The 21,281-nt window shown below is 41.5% G+C and overlaps 1 pseudogene; it reads left to right on the forward strand.

Moving 5' to 3' along the window:
* Positions 1-9,588: 9,588 nt before the first annotated feature.
* LOC126058664 (pre-mRNA-splicing factor ISY1 homolog) lies at positions 9,589-12,122 on the forward strand (annotated as a pseudogene).
* Positions 12,123-21,281: the final 9,159 nt, after the last annotated feature.

The following is a 21,281-nucleotide window of genomic DNA, read 5'->3' on the forward strand; positions in this document are numbered from 1 at the left end:
GACTCACCATCCTGAGATCTTACACAGGGAAGTGATTTGTAAACATGAAAGCCAAACAAGTGTTCCTCGTTAGCTATGCATGGGCCCTGGAGATCAGCACTGCCATGTGGTAAGATCACATGAAGTGACGTGTTCTGCCAAGGGCGTCTCTGAGCCCATCGCTCACATGAGCTGGAGAAATGGCTTCCCCAGAGGCCCCCTGCACTCGCTGCGCCCCGCCCCATCTTGGCCACGTTCCCTGAAGGCCCACAGCCTTCCCTCCAGCAATCTTCTGACTTTGCCCATTCTCAGTTAGCATGCAAGTGCAGAACTCAGCACGATCTGTACCACGTCCCCCTGGGCCCACCGCAATGGGGTAGCTCTGCCCAACTGCCTCACACAGCACCTCTAGGAGGGTCACAAAGGAATGCGCTGAGCTCACCAGCTCTGGAGGCAGAACCAAAGCCAGCACATCCTGTCATCCAAAGGATTTAGTGCTCCCATCATCACACCATGCAGACACAGAGCAGGCCCTGAGAAGAGCAGGCACCTTCCCAGAGCCAGGAGGTAGCCAGGAGACCACATGTTTATGGAGATTCTCCTGCAAAAGCTGAGCTACCAGCTCCTGAGCCCTGGACAGCTCTTCCCCAGTGGACATTTGGCAAATGAGAGGGAAGAGGTAGAACTGGCAGGAGTAGAGCACATGCCCTGAAGCTGCTTGGCTCCACCTAAAATTTAAAAATGACTTGTTTAAATGCAAATTTTAGAGCTGTGTGATGAGTGAAAAAGAAAAATCAAATAAAATAAATAACAATCCATTAAGAAGCATTTCTTCTGTAGATCTGAAATGCCTAGAAATTTTTTGCAAAGGCATTTTGAGCAAGACATTGGGTGTACAGGGATTAAAATGCTGAGTCTCCATGGCTGCTGTAAAGATAGCATCTAAAGGAGCCTGGTACTTAGGAAGCTTGATTATTAGTAAACTAAGGAGTTTCACCCAGTTTATAGAGGATCTCTATTCCTTTTTCTCAGATGTGAGGCTACTTCGTACAACTACTCTCAAGACTTAATGCAGACTAAGGCAGTTTGCCCACCACTGTGCTCACTGCACATCCCAGATCCAACTCTCCTGAACCTCTTTCTGCTGGTGCCTCATTCATTTTAACCAAATCCTATAGGTGTTTCAGTGCTTCTGTTCTGTCTTCTAGTGCCAGAGGTCTTAAAAGCTTGCAAGCAGCCATTCAAGGCACAATTAATTGGTCTCTATTTGCCTGGAGCAACAAAGGAAGGAGAGTCAGAAATAGGAGGAAGTTACGGAATGTGTGGCTATTTGCCTCCATGAACAACTGCCTCCTTTGCCCCAAGACGAGAAGAACTGGATGGTGCCCAGCTACCATTACTGAACATTTTGATCAAAGATTCCATAGAAGAATTCTGATCAAAAGGTAAAAGTGCAGCACAGAATTTCAAATTCTCATGGATTCCAGACTTTCTGGAGCCATGAAGGCTAAATGACCCTTGAAACTATTGCCCTGAGATCATCTTTAAACTTAAACCAAAAATATCCACTGAAGTCTTCTTAAAACCAAAGAGTAGTTTAGCTTAACTAGAAAAAAATATCTGCCTTGAGTATTATGCTATTTTAATTATACAGGACAAAACTGACAACAGCAACTGAAAAAATCAGGTACGAGCTTTAAGGGGCAGTGAGTTTGTGTTAATGGGGGAGAATCAACTCAGAAAAGGAAGGTGAGAATGATTGCACAACTCGAACAATGTAATCAATGTCACAAAATTGTACATGTAGAAACAGAATTGGTGTATGTTTTGTTGTATATTTTCTCAACAACAACAAAATAAACAAAATTTAGAAGGAAAAAAAAGATTTAAAAAAAAATCCTACGGGTCCCCTTGGGAACTGAGACATCACAATAATGAATGTGTTGTTCATGACACAACATTCTCACAATTATTTAAAAACATCAATTCACTTGAATTCTAATATGGAGTCTGTTAACCCTTTTTATTTCTCACTAGTAGGATTTTTGTTGTTGTTAGGTGCCATCGGGTAATTCCAACTCCTAGCGACTCCATGCAACCAAGTAGAACTGCCCCATAGGGTTTCCTAGGCTGTAATCTTTCCAGAAGCAGATCACCAGGTCTTTCTCCCCTGGAGCCTCTGGGTGGGTTCAAACCACCAACCTTTTGGTTAGCAGCCCAGTGTTTAAGGATCTGCACCACCAGGGCACCTTCATTAGTAGGATTATGGCCCTTAATTCAAATTCATAGTAATTCATTCATTCAGCAAATATTTACTTACTGAGCGCCTACTATGTGCCAAGCACTATGCTAGCAACTGGAGATAGAATGGTGATCAGAGCCAGATATGAGCTTATAGTTTAGTCCACGTATCAACAGGGGAAATATCACCCCAAGGAGCAAAAATTGGTTCTTGGGTGGTCAAAAACCCATACTCTTTTAATGTATAAAGTGCAGATAAGCATACAGTGTACGTACACAGTTGTATTAGTTTTCTATTGCTGCCGTAACAAATTACCACAAACTTGGTGACTTATAACAACACAAATTCATTATCTTAAAGTGCTGGAGGTTACACATGTGAATTGGGTCTCACTAGGCCACAAGCAAGATCCTTAGGTAGCACAAACAGTTTGCACTCGACTGCTAACTTAAAGGTTGATGATTTGAACCCACCCAGCAGCACCACAGAAGAAAGGCCTGGCAACCTGCGTCTGTAAAAATTACAGCCAAGAGAATGATGTGGAGCAGTTCTACTCCATAACACATGAGGTCATCATAAGTTAGAATTGACTTGAAGGCAATGGGTGGGTTGGTTAGTTAGGCCAAAAGTAGGGCTGTGTTCTACTCTGAAGGCTGTAAGAAAATCCATTTCTTTATCTCTTCCAGCTGCTAAAGGGTGCCCACATTCGTTGGCTTATGGCCCGCTTCTCCATCTTCAAAGCCAACCATGGTTGGTCAAGTCTTTCTCATGCTGCATCACTCTGACACTCATTATCCTGCCTCCTCCTTCAATTACAAGGACTCATGTTATTACACATAACACTCCCCCTGACAACCCATCATCTAAAGGCCAGCTAGGGGTTAGGATATGGACATCTTTGGGGGAGCATTAGTCTGCCCACCACATTGTATCTGTGGTATTAAAATTTCAAGTGGAGGGTGGGGAGAGAATTATGAAAAATGTCTAAAAAATACTCCTTAAAAAACAAAAACCAAACCCATTGCCATCGAGTGGATTCCAACTCATTGCGACCCCATGCGTTACAGAGTAGAACAGCTCCATAGGGTTTTCTTGGCTGTAATCTTTATGGAAGCAGATCACCAGGCCTTTCTTTTGCAGTGCAGCTGGGTGGGTTCGAACTGCCAACCTTTAAGTTAGTAGTCAAGCAGGAAACCATTTGCCCCACCCAGAGACCTTTAAAAAGACTCTTTAGGGGGGTAATAATGAAACAAAGACCAAGAAATATTAGTCTGGTAGAAAGGCAATGCAGTGTTGTGATTCAATGTGCAGACCTAGAATTAGCCTATCTGGGCTCAAATCCCAGCTCTGCCACTGACAAGCTGTGTGATTGTGAGCAGGTTACTTGACCTGTCAAGGGAGAGTAGTAGTAGGAAGTACTTTCTCAGGACTGCCAGGTATGTACTAAGTGCTCCATAAATGTTGCCACTATTGTTAGTGGTAGAGAACAAGATTATTCAAAGAATCAAAGAAATAAGTGTGTAAGTTCAAATAATGATAAATGCTAAAAAAAGAAAAAGAACTCCCTTACAGTGTTGTAAGAGTTTAAAATAAGGCTATCTCACTGCAGGTGGAGGAGTTACCAAAGAGTTTTCTAAGGAAGTGATGTTTGAACTGAGATTTGAAGGACTGGTGGGCATTAACTAGGTGAAGAGTATGAGGGTATGGAGTGGAGATCTTTCCAGTCAGAAGCAACAGCAAGCAGATGTCCTTGGGCAGAAGGGGCATATCACACGGTCACGTGCCACAGAGGCCAGTGTGCCTGCTTCACAGAGCACAGGGGGTTTGTGGATGCAAGACGAGGCTGGAGAGCTGGACAAGCCAGATCATAAGGACTGGGCCTTGTTAAGGATGTTTTACGTTATGCCGAGAGCAATAGGAGGCCACTGATGGCTTTGAAGCAGCAGGGGTAATGGGAGCAGACTGATTGGAGAGGGGCAAAAGTGGAAGTGGGGAGACTAGTCAGGAGGTGATGAAGATGGGGACTATGATGGGGAGGAGATGGAGAAACTCAAGAGGTACTGAGAAGGTAAAATCGCCACCCCCACTTTCTTTTGATTATTACTTGCATGAGACCAGAACGGAATGGTACCCTGCTGCCATTACTGAACACTTTGAATGGAATTTCCAGTTCTCAAGGGAATCCAGACTTTCTGGAGCCATTGAGGTTGTATGAACTCCTGAAACTATTCCCCTAAGAAATCTTCAAAACTTTAAACCTTAAACCAAAACTATCTCCTGAAGTCTTCTTTGAAGCAAACAGTAGTTCATCTTAATTAGTACAGTACATCTGCTTTGAGCATTGTGCTTTTTTAAATAATTATGTGAGATCATATTGACAAACGGCAACTCACAAGATTGGATGGGAAGCTTAGGGGGCAGTGAGTTTAAGACGATGGTGGTGGAATAATTTGGAAAAGGATAGCCTGAATAGTAGCATAACCTGAAGAATGTAACGAATGTCACTGAATTCAACATGCAGAAATTGTTAAAATGGTGTATCTTTGGTGGTACACTGAAAAATAAAAATAAAAACAAATCTAAAAAAGAACATAATATTGATGTGACTTTTGAGGGCAGCAGAAAGAAATGGGTCATAGAGCCACACACCTGGTTTCCCGTGCCCCACATGCATGTACCTCCACATCCATCCATCAATGCCGGAGCCACCCCCAAGCATGCAGAACAGGTCCAGAGAGAAGGTTTGCTGAAGCATCTGATCAGTCCAGCACAGATGTGCGGCAACTTCTGTAACTGGTATAGAATAAACTTTAAATTGGATACAGCTTTAACCAAAAGCGATGCTGGCAACAGCTCTTCTTCTAAGGCCTCTGTTTACTGTAGAGTGTTTTACACATGACGTTTTAATTTCAATTTTTTTTTTAATATGCATTTGGTGAGAAATAAACAGAGATGACTTAACTAGAAATTGAACTGGGGTCTCCTGGCCCTTGGCCCACGTTTCTACCCGGGACCTACTATCTGCTGAAGTATAAATCCACCTACCCAAGCTGCTGTATGACCAGTGTGAGCCGTGTTTATGTTCCTCTTTAAAATGCATGTACTTCTTGGCCGGAGGGCCTATGGGCCAAAGCATTAATCTGTTAGATCTTCTCCTACAAGGAAGCCTAATTCAATTCCTGGCGTAATTACTCAAGGCTAAATTATGGCTTTGTGTATTCTCCCAAAAGTTCTCTATATTTACCTACTTCAAATACAGGGTTGTCATACTCCTTTTTGACCTTGCAGGACCATAGTTTACAGATCACCAGCTCTGGGTTCCTTAAACCATTTGTCATGGCAGTGGTTGGAAAAGGAATCAACTGGGAATAATGAAGACTGGCAGAAGCTAAACCATGGAGAGAAATAAATAAGGATGAGCGGAAAAGGGGGAAAGGAGAAAAAAGGAGGGATGTCCCTGTTCCTGCCATTTTAGAAACGCTAAACTGAAGCCAAGAGACTTGGGGTTTTTCTCCTATGTCTGCCACTAACTGCTTGTGTGATCTTCAGCAAGTCAGCTCCATTTGGTTCAACAAACAGTGAGTAAATGAATGAATGAACTTCAGGAGGCTGACCTGTGTGGGTAACATCAACATATCCCCTTGCCTTCTGGCTTCTGGTAGGATTTGGCCAATGGAAAGCACCAGGATGAACCAGAGTCCCTCCGTCCTTCCCTGAAGGGTTGCTGCAGGCTGGCTGCATCCATCAACTAAGGGTCACAGCTCTTTTCAAAGGACCTCTCCACACAACTCACTCAGTAAAGCTCTCCCGACACCACCAGGTACTGAACGATTCTTCGTTGTCTCCTACGTTCATATTATGCTGTTACTGGCTCAATTTCCAGCTCAGTGACCCCACGTGACAGAGTAGAATGGCCCCATAGGGTTTACTAGGCTGTAATCTTTTGGGAGCACACTACCCATACACTTTTTCCTGCAAAGCCTCCGGATGTGTTCACATCACCAACCTTTTAGTTAGTAGGCAAGTGCTTAACCGTTGCAAAACCAGGGCTCCTTTCACTCAATTCATACCTTCATTTACACGCTCCTAATTTCGTTTTCCTGCCAGGACCCTGACTGATACATAAGTATAAGTGAATTCATTTTGGGAAAAGCTTATAAAAAGACGAGCTTCCAATTAATTCACAAAAAGGAATGTAGAGATCACAGAACATGCATCAATGTTTCCTGTCACCAGAACAGCCTACGTAATTCCAGACAAAATCAGGGAAGGTACTCAGGCAATACAACAAATTATTATCCTAAAATATCCCTCTCCTTTCTACAGAGTTCTGCATGTTAATGACCACTCCTCAAGTAAGAGAGACTGGGGATGCAGGCACACCAAGTGGGAGACAATGGAACCTGTCACCAGGAAAGGCAAGAGGCTTCCTTAGAGGGGCAGGTCAAAACAGATGAGTCATTTACAATGAGAAAGATGAATACTGTAAGGTTTTAAATTGAAGTCTGTAGAGTTGTGAAAGGCACAATGTATGGTAAAGATGGGCTTGTTTACTGAAATTTGTATCTCTAAGACTAAAAGCTTGAAGGGGGGTGTGTTATTATATAAAAGGAAACATTGCTTCATTCAATAGGTACATTGCCAAGGTGTACGTACTAACATTTGAAAATCTGATATACTGTAAAACACAATCTCCTTTATAAACTGATTTTTTTTCTACCATTTACCCAGATGTTTTCCCATTACATAGACATGAATTCAAGGGTATGTTTGGGTCCTTGGACAAATACAGTTAAATGTTTCTTTAATGAAACCAAAATATTCCTTGGGTGTCACTATGTTCTTCTAACAAAAAAAAATCTAAAGTGTTGGATATCAAAACATACAGGATAGGAACATGCTTTCTAAACATGTGTATATAGCTAAAATTGAACAAGAAAAGCCATGATGGAAGAGGCAACCCAAGATGGCGGAGTAGTCAGATGCTTCAAAACATCCTTGTCTTAATTATCTAGTGCTGCTATAACAGAAATACCATAAGTGAGTGGCTTTAACAAACAGAAATTTATTCTCTTACAGTTTAGGAGGCTAGAAGTCCAAATTCATTGTGCCAGCTCCAGGGGAAGGCTTTCTCTCTCTGTCAGCTCTGGGTGAAGGTCCCTGTCATCAGTCTTCCCCTGGTCTAGGAGCATTTCAATGCAGGGACCCCAGGTCCAAAGAACACACTGTTCTCCTGGTTCTTGTTTCTTGGTGGTAGGAAGTCTCTCTGTCTCTCTGCTCACTTCTTTCTTTTATATCTCAAAAGAGATTGACTTAAGACACAACCTAATCTTGTAGATTGAGTCCTGTCTCACTAATTTAACTGCCGCTAATCCCATCTCATTAACAACATAGAGACAGGATTTACAACACATAGGAAAATCACATCAGATGACAAAATGGTGGACAATCACACAATACTGGGAATCATGGCCTAGCCAAGTTGACATACCTTTAGCAGGGACACAATTCAATCTTTAACAGTCCCCTTTACAACAAAGATCCAAAAAAACAAGTGAATCAGATATAGATGAAAATTTAGGAACCCTAAGCACCAAAGACAAGACTGAAGAATCGGACTGAGTGCTGAGAGGAAAGAGAGGAAATACAAAAACAGCGGAAACAGAGAATCACAAATTGCTGGTGCCCTGCTAACCAAACCTGAACAAATTTCCAGTCAAAACTCCCGTCATTTGGTGCAGCCAAGCAGGAACAATTCTGCACACACATCCAGAGCCAGGCAGGAGCGCATCCTGCTATGCAAAAGTCAAGTGCATGCATCCCACCCACTATATCTACCCCAGCCCCCACATGGACTTCTGGGGCATCCCCACCCTCCTCACCCATCCTCCCTCCCTGCTTGTAAGCACAGTCCAACAGCTGTCACCCCTCCCCTGCCCCCTAAGCCAGGAGCCCAATGTCTGTAGGTGCCCATCCCTTCACACAGCCACTTGTGCTGGGGGCCCACAGTCCTGCACTGCCTTCTCTCCTTCCGATCACCACACAGGTGCCCTGCTAGCTGAGCCTGCACAGCATGGCCAAATTCAGAAAAAGGAAGCAACATGCCCAGCTAAAACCCCATCACCTGGTACAGCCAAGCAGGAGCGACGCCATACTCACAGCCAGAGCCAGGCAAGAGTGCTTCCCATTCTGTGAAAATCAGATGCATGTACCCCACTCACTGCACCCACCCAGATACCCATGCTGGAGGCACTCTGGCTGGTGGGGTACCCCCACCTTCCTCACCAATCCTCCCTTCTAAACTGGAGCGCATGGTCTGGAGGCACCTGCCCCTTAGTTCAGCCACTCATGCCAAGGGCCCACGATCCTGTACTGCCTTCTGCCCTCTCCAGTCACTCACACGGGTGCCCTGCTAGTCGAGCATGCACAGTGTGGCCATACTGAGACAAAGCAAGCAGCATTCCTGGCAGAAACCCCCATCACCTGGTGCAGCCAAGCAGAAACAACTCTACACACAAGTCCATAGCCAAGCAGGAGAGCTTCTTGTTCTTTTCACTCCCACTGGTGCCCTGCTAGCCAAACCAGCACAGTGCAGCCATACTGAGACAAAGCAAGCACCATTCCCAGCTGAATCCCCAACACCTGGTGCAGCTAACCAAGGAGTAGCTCTGCTTCTTGGCCAGAGCTAGCCATCTGCACCACCTATTCCCTACAGCCACCTGCACCAGGGGCTTGAGGACCAGCTGCACAGCCTCCCCCACAACATGCTCTAGTGAACAGGATCATGCCCTCCAACCAGGCACTTGTAGGCAAGTGACATCCCCCCCCCGCCTCGCCCCCTGCCTGGCCCCCTCTGCAACCAGAGGTTTGTGCCCACTCCCAACATTCCCATGCAGCCCTGCCCACCCAGAACTGTCAATGAGAGTTTTCATACCACCCACCCAGTGACTGATGACCCAGGCACCTTAACCCTGAACACCTGGCAATTGGCAGAGCACACACACAACACCCAACCCAGTGACCAGGGAGAACACCCCCTGTACTTAGAGCCAGGTGACTGGCCAAACAGATACACCACCTCACCAGAAATGCCACATACATCCTTAGCAGTCCCACAAGACCAGCAAAAAAGAGACCTACACTCACACACCCAGTTGCTTCTCTACCCACCTGGGGACAGGAGGTGAGAGCTTCTAAGTGGCCAGATTATTCATCAGAGCAGCACACATCCCCACCCTAATCAGATATATCAAAACAAAGTAAAAATTCAGGACACAGCAAACAAACATACAATAAATAAATATAATAATTTCTTGATGCCTTGGAGACAATAGGCAATATCATATCATGTAAAGAAGCAAGACAAGATGACACCAGCAAGTGGCCAAAATAAAGAGCCAGAAAACCTCCTGGAGCAGGAAATGGCCATGGAACTACCAGGTAAAGAACTCAAAAAACTAATACACAGGGCTCTTCAAGAGATCAAGAAAGAAATCAAGGAAGACATAGACAAAACCAAGGAAAACATAGACAAAATCAAGGAAAACAATAGAAAAACTCAGGAAAACAATACAAGAACAAAACAACAAAATCAACAACTAGAAACCATACAAAACAGCAACTAGAAATTCAAAAGATGAATAATAAAATATCAGAAATAGACCACTCAATAGAAAGATATACGAACAGAATTGAAACAATGGAACACAGAATTAGCAAAATTGAAGACAAATCCCTTGACGCCAATTTGTTTGAGGAAAAATCCGAAAAAAAGAATGAAGAAAGCCTAATAATTATGTAGGACACTATCAAGAGGAAAAACTCGTGTGTGATCGGAGTTCCAGAATGAAGGGAGTGGCGGGGGAGGGAACAATGGAATACACAGAAAGACTTGTTGAAGAAATGCTGGCAGAAAACTTACCTCACAAAAGAAAGGCACCAAGACATATAATCAAACTTGCCAAAACCAAAGACGAAGAAAGAATCCTGAGAGTAGTTAGGGAAAAATGAAAAGTCAGCTACAAAGGGGAACCAATAAGACTATACTCTGATTACTTGGCAGAAACTACACAAGCAAGAAGGCAATGGGATGACATATATAAAACCCTGAGAGAAAAAAAATTGCTAGCCAAGAATTAAAAAAAAAAAAATTATATACCCAATAATTGTCTCTCAAATGTGATGGCAAAATTAGGACGTTTCCAGACAAACAGAAATTAAGGGAATTTATAAAAAACAAACCAAGCTTACAAGTAATATTAAAGAGAGTCCTTCGGATAGAGAACCAACAACATCAGACAATAATCTGAGCTTATTGGAAACCCTGGTGGCATAGTGATTAAGTGCTATGGCTGCTAACCAAGAAGTCGGCAGTTCGAATCTGCGAGGCTCTCCTTGGAAACTCTATGGAGCAGTTCTACTGTGTCCTATAGGGTCGCTATGAGTCAGAAGCAACTTGATGGCAGTGGGTTTGGTTTTTGGTTTTTATAGGGCCGCGCAGCCTGGGGGTGGCATTCTCCCCCACGCCATGACTTGAAATGCAAAAAAGGTCAGAACAGCTTAATGAGATTTTGCCAATCTCAGCTTGAAGAGGGAAAAGTGAAGGGACGAAGACTCTTTCTTGCCTCAGAATGTGCCAAGCTGCCCGAGCAGAAAAGTGGAGATGGCAGATTATCACAGCGATCTCTAAAAAAGTGGTTCAAATTCAGAACGCTGGTTTAGGTGAATTCTGAACTTATGACCTGAGTGACAAAATTAACAAACTGCTGAAAGAAAAAGAACACTAGGAGGCTCAGATAAAGGAGCTGGGTGGTCCTGATTATAGAAAAGTTGGCCCTAAAATGCTGGATCATGAAGGAAAAGAAGTCCTGGGAAATCAGGGTTACAAATACTTTGGAACAGCAAAAGATTTGAAAGCTACAGAAACAGAAATCAAAAGATGCATCGCATTGGGCAAATCTGCTGCAAAAGACCTCTTTAAAAGTCTTAAAAAGCAAAGACGTCACCTTGAAGACTAAAGTTCGCTGGACCCAAGCTATGGTGTTTTCATGGATGATGAATAAGGAAGACTAAAGAAGAATTGATGCCTTTGAATTGTGGTGTTGGTGAAGAATATTGAATATACCTTGGACTGCCAAAAGAACAAACAAATCTGTCTTGGAAGAAGTACAACCAGAATGTTCCTTGGAAGCAAGGATGGCGAGATTATGTCTCAAATACTTTGGACGTATTATCAGGAGGAATCAGTCTTTGGAGAAGAACATCACGCTTGCTAAAGTAGAGCGTCAGCGAAAAAGAGGAAGACCCTCAATGAGATGGATTGAAGCAGTGGCTGCAAGAATGGGCTGAAGCTTAACAATGATTGTGAGGATGGTTCAGGACCTGGCAGTGTTTCCTTCTATTGTACATGGGGACGCTATTAGTTGGAACTGACTCGACAGCACCTAACAACAACAAAAGAGAGCTATTTGGAAAAGAACCTCTTCCAAGAAAGGCATGAGCTGAGTTCATGAAGGCAATTGATTTTGAGTACTATAGTTACTTAGATGAAGACGATGTTACTATTTTGCCTTTGGAACAGGAATATGAAAAGAAACTCAGAGCTGAATTGGTAGAAAAGTGGAAAACTAAGACAGAGGCCTGGCTTTCAAAAAGAGAAAAAGAAGAGGAGGAGCAGGAGAAGAAAGAGATAAATATCTATGCTGTCAACAAGGAAGAGTCTGATAAGGAAGGTGGCCTGGAGAAAGGTGAAGATAGACAGCAGAAGTTCATCACTTAAGTCCTAGTACCATCACAGCAAGATATTGAGGAGGTGCTCAAAGAAAGAAAGAAGATGGAACTCCTTCAGAAGCATGCAAGTGAGACCCTGAAGGCCCAGGGTGAAAAAGCCAACAGCTCCTAGAATATCAGGGCCCAGCAAGGTGCTTGTTGGGATCTGAGAGATCTTGCAGTTCTTCCACCCCACTGGCTCCATGTGCTAACATATAGGACCACTGCCTGCTCTGCCATACTGGGACGTCAGGCAGGCGGGCAGGAAGCACACTTCTTTACCCTTCCTTCTTCTCTCACCTTTTCCTTGCCTCATGTGCTGACCTGAGGGTGGGGTCTGGCCCTTGCCTCCTCTCTGGCAGATGCCTAGATGCTGAACACATCAAGCACTGCCTTTGTACAAATATTTTGCATCTGTATGAGTCCCTTTTTTTATTTTGGGGTGTGTAAACCAGGTTGCTAACTGGTTGCCTATAAGAATTTTGCTTAGCCTTGTACTGCAATTTGGGGAGGGAGGAATCAATTCATGGCCAATATTAAAAAATGCAATTTCCCTTAAAAAGATATTTATAACTTCTCTTGAAATAGAGAAGATGTTCCACCTTTACACCCACAGCCCCACTTGTTAGCCATCATCTTGTGGAATCTTTGTGATTTTCTTTGTATTGAATCATATCATCCGCAAATAGGAAGAGTTTTATTCATTCCTTATCAATTTGGGTGCCCTTTATTTCTTTTTCTTGCCTTATTGCATTTGCGAGGACTTCCCATTCTCAAGGGGAATGCTTTCAGTCTCTTTCCATTGAGAGTAATGTTGGCTGTTGTCTTTTATTATGTTGAGGAATTAGCCTTCTATTATTATTTTGCTGAGAGTTTTTATCAGGAATGGGTATTGGACTTCATCAAATGCCTTTTCAGCATCAATTAAGATGATTGTGTGCTTTTTTTCCAATTCACATGGAACATTCTCTGGAACAGACCACATTTTAGGCCACAAAACAAATCTTAACAAAATCCAAAACATCAAAATTACACAAAGCATCTTCTTTGATCACAATGCCATAAAAGTAGAAATCAATGACATGAATAGCAAGGGAAAAAAAATCAAGCACATGGGAACTGAATAACACATTGCTTAAAAATCACTGGGTAATAGAAGATATCAAAGATGGAATCCAGAGCTGCCCCCTTGGACCAGGCATGCTTTCGGCCCTTCAGGGCTCCACTGCTCCTGCCTTGCTCATTCCTGCCTGGGGGGAGGGCTTTGAGTTTACTACTTCTATTTTCAAAAAAGATTTTTATATGAAGGAAAAAAAAGTACAACAAAATGACAACAGTAAACTCATACCTATCAATAATTATGCTGAATGTAAATGGGTTAAATGCACCAGTAAAGAGACAGAGAGTGGCAGAATGGGTGGGGGGGAACCATGATCCATCAATATGCTTTCTATAAGAGACACATCTTAGACACAAAGACATAAACAAACTAACACCCAAAGAATGAAAAAATATATATATCAAGAAAACAATAACCAAAAAAGAGCAGGAGTGGCAATATTAATCTTTGCTAAAACAGACTTTAAAGCAAAAACCATCTAGAATCTAATGAGAATGAAAACACATCCGTTGGAACACAGCAAGAGCAGTGCTTAGAGGTCAATTTACAGCAATAAACACATACATGAAAAAGAAGAAAGGGCCAAAATCAAAACATTAACCCTACAAATCAAATAAATAGAAAGATAACAGCAAAAGAAGCCCACAGACACCAGAAGAAAGGAAATAAAGATCAGAGCAGAAAGAAATGAAATAGAGAACAGAAAAACAATAGAAAGAATCAAGAAGACAAGAAGTTGGTTCTTAGAAAGAATCAATAAAATTGACAAACCATTGACAAAATTGGCAAAAGAAAAGCAGGAAAGGAAGCAAATAACCCAAGTAAAAAATGAGATGTGTGGCATTACAACAGAGCCAACTGAAATAAAAAGGATCATAACAGAATCCTATGAAAAACTGTTCTCCAACAAATTTGAAAGCCTAGACGAAATATGCAAATTTCTAGAAACACACTACCTACCTAAACTAACACACACTGAGGTAGAAAAAGGAACTGATTGATAACAAAAGAAGAAAGTGAAGAGATTTAAAAAAAAAAAAAAACCCTTCCAATGAAGAAAAGCCCTGGCCTGGACAACTTCACTGGTGAATTCTACCAAACTTTCAGAGATGAGCCCACACCAACACTACTCAAACTATTTCAAAGCTTAGAAAGGAAGGAAGAGTCCTGAATTCATTCTATGAAGCAAACCGAACTCTGATACCAAAGCCAGGCAAAGACACCACAAAAAAAAGAAAATTACAAACCAATATCCCTCATGAATACAGACACAAAAATTCTCAACAAAATTCTAGCCAATGGAATTCAACAGCATATTAAAAAAAAAAAAAATACATCAAGACTAACTGGGATTCATACCAGGTATGCAAGCATGGTTCAACATTAGAAAATTAATCAATGTTAATCCACCACATAAATAAAACAAAAGAAAAAAATCACACAATCATCTTAATTGATGCTGAAAAGGCATTTGATAAAGTCCAACTCCCATTCCCGATAAAAACTCTTGGCAAAATAATAATAGAAGGCAAATTCCTCAACATAATAAAAGACATTTACACAAAACCAACAGCCAACATTATTCTCAATGGAGAGAGACCAAAAGCATTCCCCTTGAGAATGGGAACCAAACGAGGATGTTCTTTATCACCCCTCTTACTCAGCATTGTGCTGGAAGTCCTCGCAAATGCAATAAGGCAAGAAAAAGAAATAAAAGGCTCCCAAAATTGGTAAGGAAGAAGGAAAACTGTCCCTATTCGCAGATGATATGATTCAATGCATAGAAAATCACAAACATTCCACAAGAAAGCTACTGGAACTAATGGAAGGATTCGGCAAAGTAGCAGGATACAAGATTAACAAACAAAAATGAGTTGGATTCCTCCACAACAAGAGAACTTCAAAAAGGAAATCAGGAAAACAATACCTTTTACAATAGTCTCTAAAAATATAAAATCCTTAGGAATAAATCTAATCAGTGATGTAAAAGACTTATACAAAGAAAACTACAAAACACTACTGCAAGAAACCAAGAGACCTGCATAAATAGAAAAACAGCTATGTTCATGGATAAGAAGACTCATCTTTGTGAAAATGGCAATACTACCCAAAGTGATCTACAGATATAATACAATCCCAATTTTTTCCATATAAAGTTGGAAAGAAAATGAGCCCTGAATAAGGAAAGCATTATTGAACAAGAACAAAGTAAGAGGCCTCACGCTTTCAAATTTCAGAACCTAATAATACAGCTACAGTAGTCAAAATGGCCTGGCACTGGTACAAGGACAAACACATACACCAATGGAAGAGAATTGAGAATCCAGATGTAAATCCATCCACCTACAGGCAGCTGATCTTTGACAAAGCTCCAAAATCCATTAAATTGGGAAAAGATAACCTGTTTAACAAAGGGTGCTGGCTGAACTGGTATCCATCTGTAAAAAAATGAAACTGGACCCATACCTCACACCATACACAAAAACGACTCAAAATGGATCAAAGACCTAAATGTAACACCTGGAACAATAAAGACCTTGAAAAAAAATAGGCCCCGAAGACAAATCATCAGGCATGAAAAGGACTGGTCAGTGGGGGGGAGAGAGATGCTGATGAAGAGTGAGCTAATTAAATCAGGTGGACACGGGAGAGTGTGTTGGCAACTCTTGACTGGAGGGGGGATGGGAAGATAGAGAGAGAGGGAAGATGGTAAAATTGTCACGAAACGAGAGACTGTAAGGGCTGACTCAATAGGGGGAGAGCAAGTGGGAGAAGGGAGTAAGATGTATGTAAACCTACATGTGACAGACTGATTGGAATGGTAAATGTTCACTTGAAGCTTAATAAAAATTAAAAAAAAAAATAGGGACAAGTCTAGGGGCCCTAACATACAAATGGTATAAACAGAACACCAAACGTAACTAAAAATGCACAAACAGCAGAAGATGAACTAGATAAATATCAAACACTTACGTTCATCAAAAGACTTCTTCAAAAGAGAACCTATTATAAACTGAGAAGAACACATACATTTGTGGTTATGAGGGGGGGAGGGAGGGAGGGTGGGAGAGGGTTATTTACTGATTAGTTAGTAGATAAGAACTACTTTAGGTGAAGGGAAGAACAATACTCAATACACGGAAGGTCAGCTCAACTGGACTGGACCAAAAGCAAAGAAATTTCCGGTATAAACTGAATGCTTCGAAGGTCAGTGGAGCAACGGCGGGGGTTTGGGGACTATGGCTTAAGGGGACTTCTAAGTCATTTGGCAAAATAATTCTATTATGAAAACATTCTGCATCCCACTTTGAAGTGTGAAGTCTGGGGTCTTAAATGCTAACAAGCAGCCATCTAAGATGCATCAATTGGTCTCAACCCACCTGGATCAAAGGAGAATGAAGAACACCAAGGTCACACGATAACTACGAGTCCAAGAGACTGAAAGGGCCACATGAACCAGAGACTTACAACATCCTGAGACCGGCAGAACTAGATGGTGCCAGGCCACAACCGATGACTGCCCTGACAGGGAGTACAACAGAGAACCCCTGAGGGAGCAGGAGAACAGTGGGATGCAGACCCCAAATTCTCATAGAAAGACCAGACTTAATGGTCTGACTGAGACTGGAAGAATCCCAGCGGTCATGTTCCCCAAACCTTCTGTTGGCACAGGACAGGAACCATTCCCGAAAACAACTCATCAGACATGGAAGGAACTGGACAATGGGTTGGAGAGAGATGCTGATGAAGAGTGAGCTACTTGTATCAGGTGGACACTTGAGACTGTGTTGGCATCTCCTGTCTGGAGGGGAGATGGGAGGGTAGAGAGGGTTAGAAACTGGGAAAATGGTCACGAAAGGAGAGACTGGAAGGAGGGAGCAGGCTGACTCAGAGGGAAAGTAAGTGGGAGTATGGAGTAAGGTAAATATAAGCTTATATGTGACAGACTGACTTGATTTGTAAACTTTCACTTAAAGCACAATAAAAATTATTTAAAAAAAAAAAAAAAGAACCTATGGACTGGGGAAGAATTTTTGGCTTTGACATATCCGACAAGGGTCTAATCTCTAAAATCTATAGAAAACTTCAATATCTCAACAATAGAAATACAAAAACCCAATTAAAAAAATGGACAAATGATATGAACAGATACTTCACCAAAGAAGACATTCAGGCGGCCAACAGACACAAGGAAATGTTTGCAATCATTAGCCATTAGAGAGATGCGGATCAAAACTGCAATGAGATATCATCTCACCCTGACATTACTGGCACAAATCAAAAAAAAAAACAAATGTTGAAGAGGCTGTGGAGAGATTGGTACACTGCTGGTGGGACTGTAAAATGCTACAACCACTTTGGAAAATGGTATAGCGCTTCCTTGAAAAGCTAGAAATAGAAATATGATCCAGCAAACCCAATCCTAAGTATGCACCCTAAAGAAATAAGAGCCATGACACAAATAGACATATGCACACCCATGTTCATTGCAGCATTATTCACAATAGCAAAAAGATGGTAACAACCTAAGTGCCCACCAACAGATGAATGGATAAACAAACTGTGGTACATACACACAATGGAATACTACACAATGATAAAGAATAATGACGAATCTGGAAAATATCTCACAACATGGATGAATTTGGAGGATATTATGCTTAGTGGAATACATCAATTATAAAAAGGTAAATATTGTATGAGACCACTATTATAAAGAAACAAGAAAAGGTTTACACACAGGGGAAAGAACAAAAACTTTCTTTGACGGTTACCAGGAATGGGGCAGGGTAGGGGAAGAGATTGACAAATAGAAGACACATGTTAATTTTGGTTACAAGAAAGGCAATCCACAATATGGGAGAAGTCAGCAAGACATGGCCAAGGTTTGAGAGAACACTGAGAGTAACACAAGAACAATGGGCAACAACAGTGATTTCTATAGCATAGATAGCCATGCAACAATAATATTAACCAATATTAACAAATACTAATTAATAAATGAATGCATAGCTAGACAGATATGGCAAGAGGTGTGTGAGGGTATAAAGGAACACACCCATCTGCTGATATAGGTTCAGTGGTGGATTTTTTTTTTTTTTTTTTAATGTTAACTGTCAGTTATAACTGATATTATTTATAACTGATGTTATTTATAACTGATACAATTATCTACCTAGAAAATTCAAGATAATAAACAGAAAAGTTATTAGAACTCTTAGTAATTCACCAAGATGGTTAGAAATAAAATAAACAGAACATATAGGAAAATGATAGCTTTTCTACACACTTGAAATAACTATATCAACTACAAATTATAAAATATAAAGTATAAAAGAAGAAATTACATTTATAATGGTAACATAAACTAAGCCCTACAAGATAACAACGTGCATTGTAACAGACTGATGATTGTCCAAAAATACTTGGTTTTCACTTCTTTCATAGGAGTAGAACTCAAATTTTATTTTATTATTGTGCTTTAGGTGAAAGTTTACAGCTCAAGTTAATTTCTCATTCCAAAATTTATATACATATTGTTTTGTGGCATTGGTTGCAATTTGGTGGATATTCATACATCCACAACTGTAGGAGATGCTTATATATCAATATAGATAATAGAGAACATGAGCAAAAGTAAGGGTGACTTCTTAGATAAAACTAAACACCTCGAGGGCAAAGTTCCTAGGCTGAAAGAGGAAGGTCCATTGACTCGCGGGGCATCTACCATTCTGACTGGGATCACAACAGAGGGTCCTGGACAAAGTGGGAGAAAAATTGAAGAACAAAAAATCAAATTCACAAAAAGACTAGAGTTACTGTTCTGATAAAGACTGGAGAAACCTCCAAGACTATGGCCCTAAGACACCCTTCTGAACTAGAACTGGAGCCATTACCAGAGACCACCTTTCAGCCAAACCGTAGACAGGCCCAAGAATAAACAATAACACCCAAGAGGTCCCAAGAGGAACATGTTCCTTACAAGAATTTGTTATACAAGAGCCAAAGGGCAACATTTGCTCAAAAGCAAAGATGAAAAGGCAGGAAGGGGTAGCAATTCAGTAAGAAAGAAAATGGAAAACCTAGGACAGAAATAGGAAGAGGGCAAGAACATCGTGGAAAATGAAACCAGTGTTTTGGAATGCTTTGGGTACAAACTAACAGATGGGAAACTAATTTGCTCTATAAATTGTCACCTAGTAAACAATAAATAAAATTGTAAAAATTAGTCTAAGATAAAAGAAAGTCACCAAGGCTAGAAGAGTAAAAAATGGACATTTTCATAGACTCTGACAGAGTTTCAGCACACCAGTGTAAACACACACTTCTGGTCCAAGTGGAGCTTGCCTTGGCAATGCAGGAGTTCTGCCTCAGCTACTACCTTTTTTGAGTTATCACGATCATCATTTTGTTTGAAAATTTGAAATGACCAGGAGGACCTTTTAAACTATTTCTTTGAAGACTCTAGAATGAAAATATCCCTAGTATTAAATCAACAAGATATACTGACACAGTGGCTGCAACAATGGGCTCAAGCTTAATAACCATCATGAGGCTGGCTTAGGTCCAGGCAGTGTTTCATTCTGTTGCGCACAGGGTCACTATGAGTCGGAACCCACTCACTGACACCTAACAACAATTTTTTGCAGTTGTGTTTTTCTATATTCCTTCCAGTGTAATCAAATGAAGGAAATGAAATGACATACCTTTGTCTCTTTTGACACCAAATTTTTGATCACCTTGCCCAGTAGGGGTACTGACTGTCTGAACGAAGACTTGGGAAAGGGTGGACACCCAATCCCAGCCCCTCCTGACCTCCCATGCCCTCTCCTAACCAGAGGCAGAAGATGACCTTTGAGGGACTTGCTCAGAAAGTCCTTTCGTTGTCATGATTATTTGATCCACAGAAAAATGTAAATCTAAAAAAATGCACACGCACAAACATAATCACTGCCATGCTGGGTTTTTGTTTGTTTGTTTCTGTCTTTCAAATTGAGGAGTATTTGGTAAGTTTCTGATAGGTAGCATATGTAATTAAACTCTCTCCATACCTTACCACAGGGGCGACGGTGGTTCAGTAGTGGAATTCTCACCTTCCATGCTGAAGACCAGGGTTCAATTCTTGGCCAACGTACCTCATGCGAAGCCACCACCTGACTGATAATGGAAGCTTTCAACAGAGCCCAGACTAACACAAATTAGGAAGAAAGTCCTGGCAATCTATTTCTGAAAGTCAGAATGGTCAGATCCACAACAAATCATGGGAATGGTACAGGACCAGGCAGCGTTTGGTTCCATTATGTGTGGGGTCGCATGAGTCAGGGGCTGACTTTACATCAGCTAACAATAATAGGCAATACCTTAACACACACCACACACACACACACACACACACACACACCGAAATTAGGGCACACCAGAAAAATCAGGTTACATCTTGAAATGGCGGAGAAGAGTGTTTGTCTCTTTCATTCACCTTGAGGTACCTATAGAGGATTTTCTTATTTTTCCTTCGAAAGTCACTTTGATTGGGTGAGGAACAGATTTATTTGTAAAATCCTTTTTAAAGCAACTGTAAACTCATTTAATACCTAAAAACATCACCATCAACCTAACCTCCAATCCCCCAACAAAAAATTGTTTATTTTTTAAATCTGCTTTCCTGAAACTACCAGGTTTGTTCCCCCACGCCACAGCAATGTCCAAAGTGCAACCGACAGCGGGAAAGGTGTGATCCACTCTCACCAGCGGGGTTCTTCTTTCCTCATATTTCTAAGACTTTCCCTGAAACTCTGATTCAGTCAAGTTTGCTGGACAGACAAACATTCACAGCTTTGCTGAAGGAGAAAGAGGAGGCCGCAGCTGAGGTAGACAAGGTGAGCAATCCACAGACATGCTGTCTCCTGGACCAGCCTTACAATGTGGGGTGAACACGGAGGACGGAGGGAGGTCTCCAGTAAAAAATACTAGAAGACAGTTTCTTACTGCTAACCAGCTCACCTTTGCCATGAATAATCAATTATTCAAGGGGAGATAAAGTTACTTTAAAACTGACTTTTAAAAAAATACATGATTCACTTAGTATAATTTTCTTGCCTCATCATTTTTTTTTAAGAAATACATTCTCACTGCCTTGACAGTGAGATTCCCCCCCACAACCCATCTTGTAAA

The sequence above is a fragment of the Elephas maximus genome, chromosome 15 (assembly GCF_024166365.1).
Source record: "Elephas maximus indicus isolate mEleMax1 chromosome 15, mEleMax1 primary haplotype, whole genome shotgun sequence".
Classification (NCBI taxonomy): domain Eukaryota; kingdom Metazoa; phylum Chordata; class Mammalia; order Proboscidea; family Elephantidae; genus Elephas; species Elephas maximus.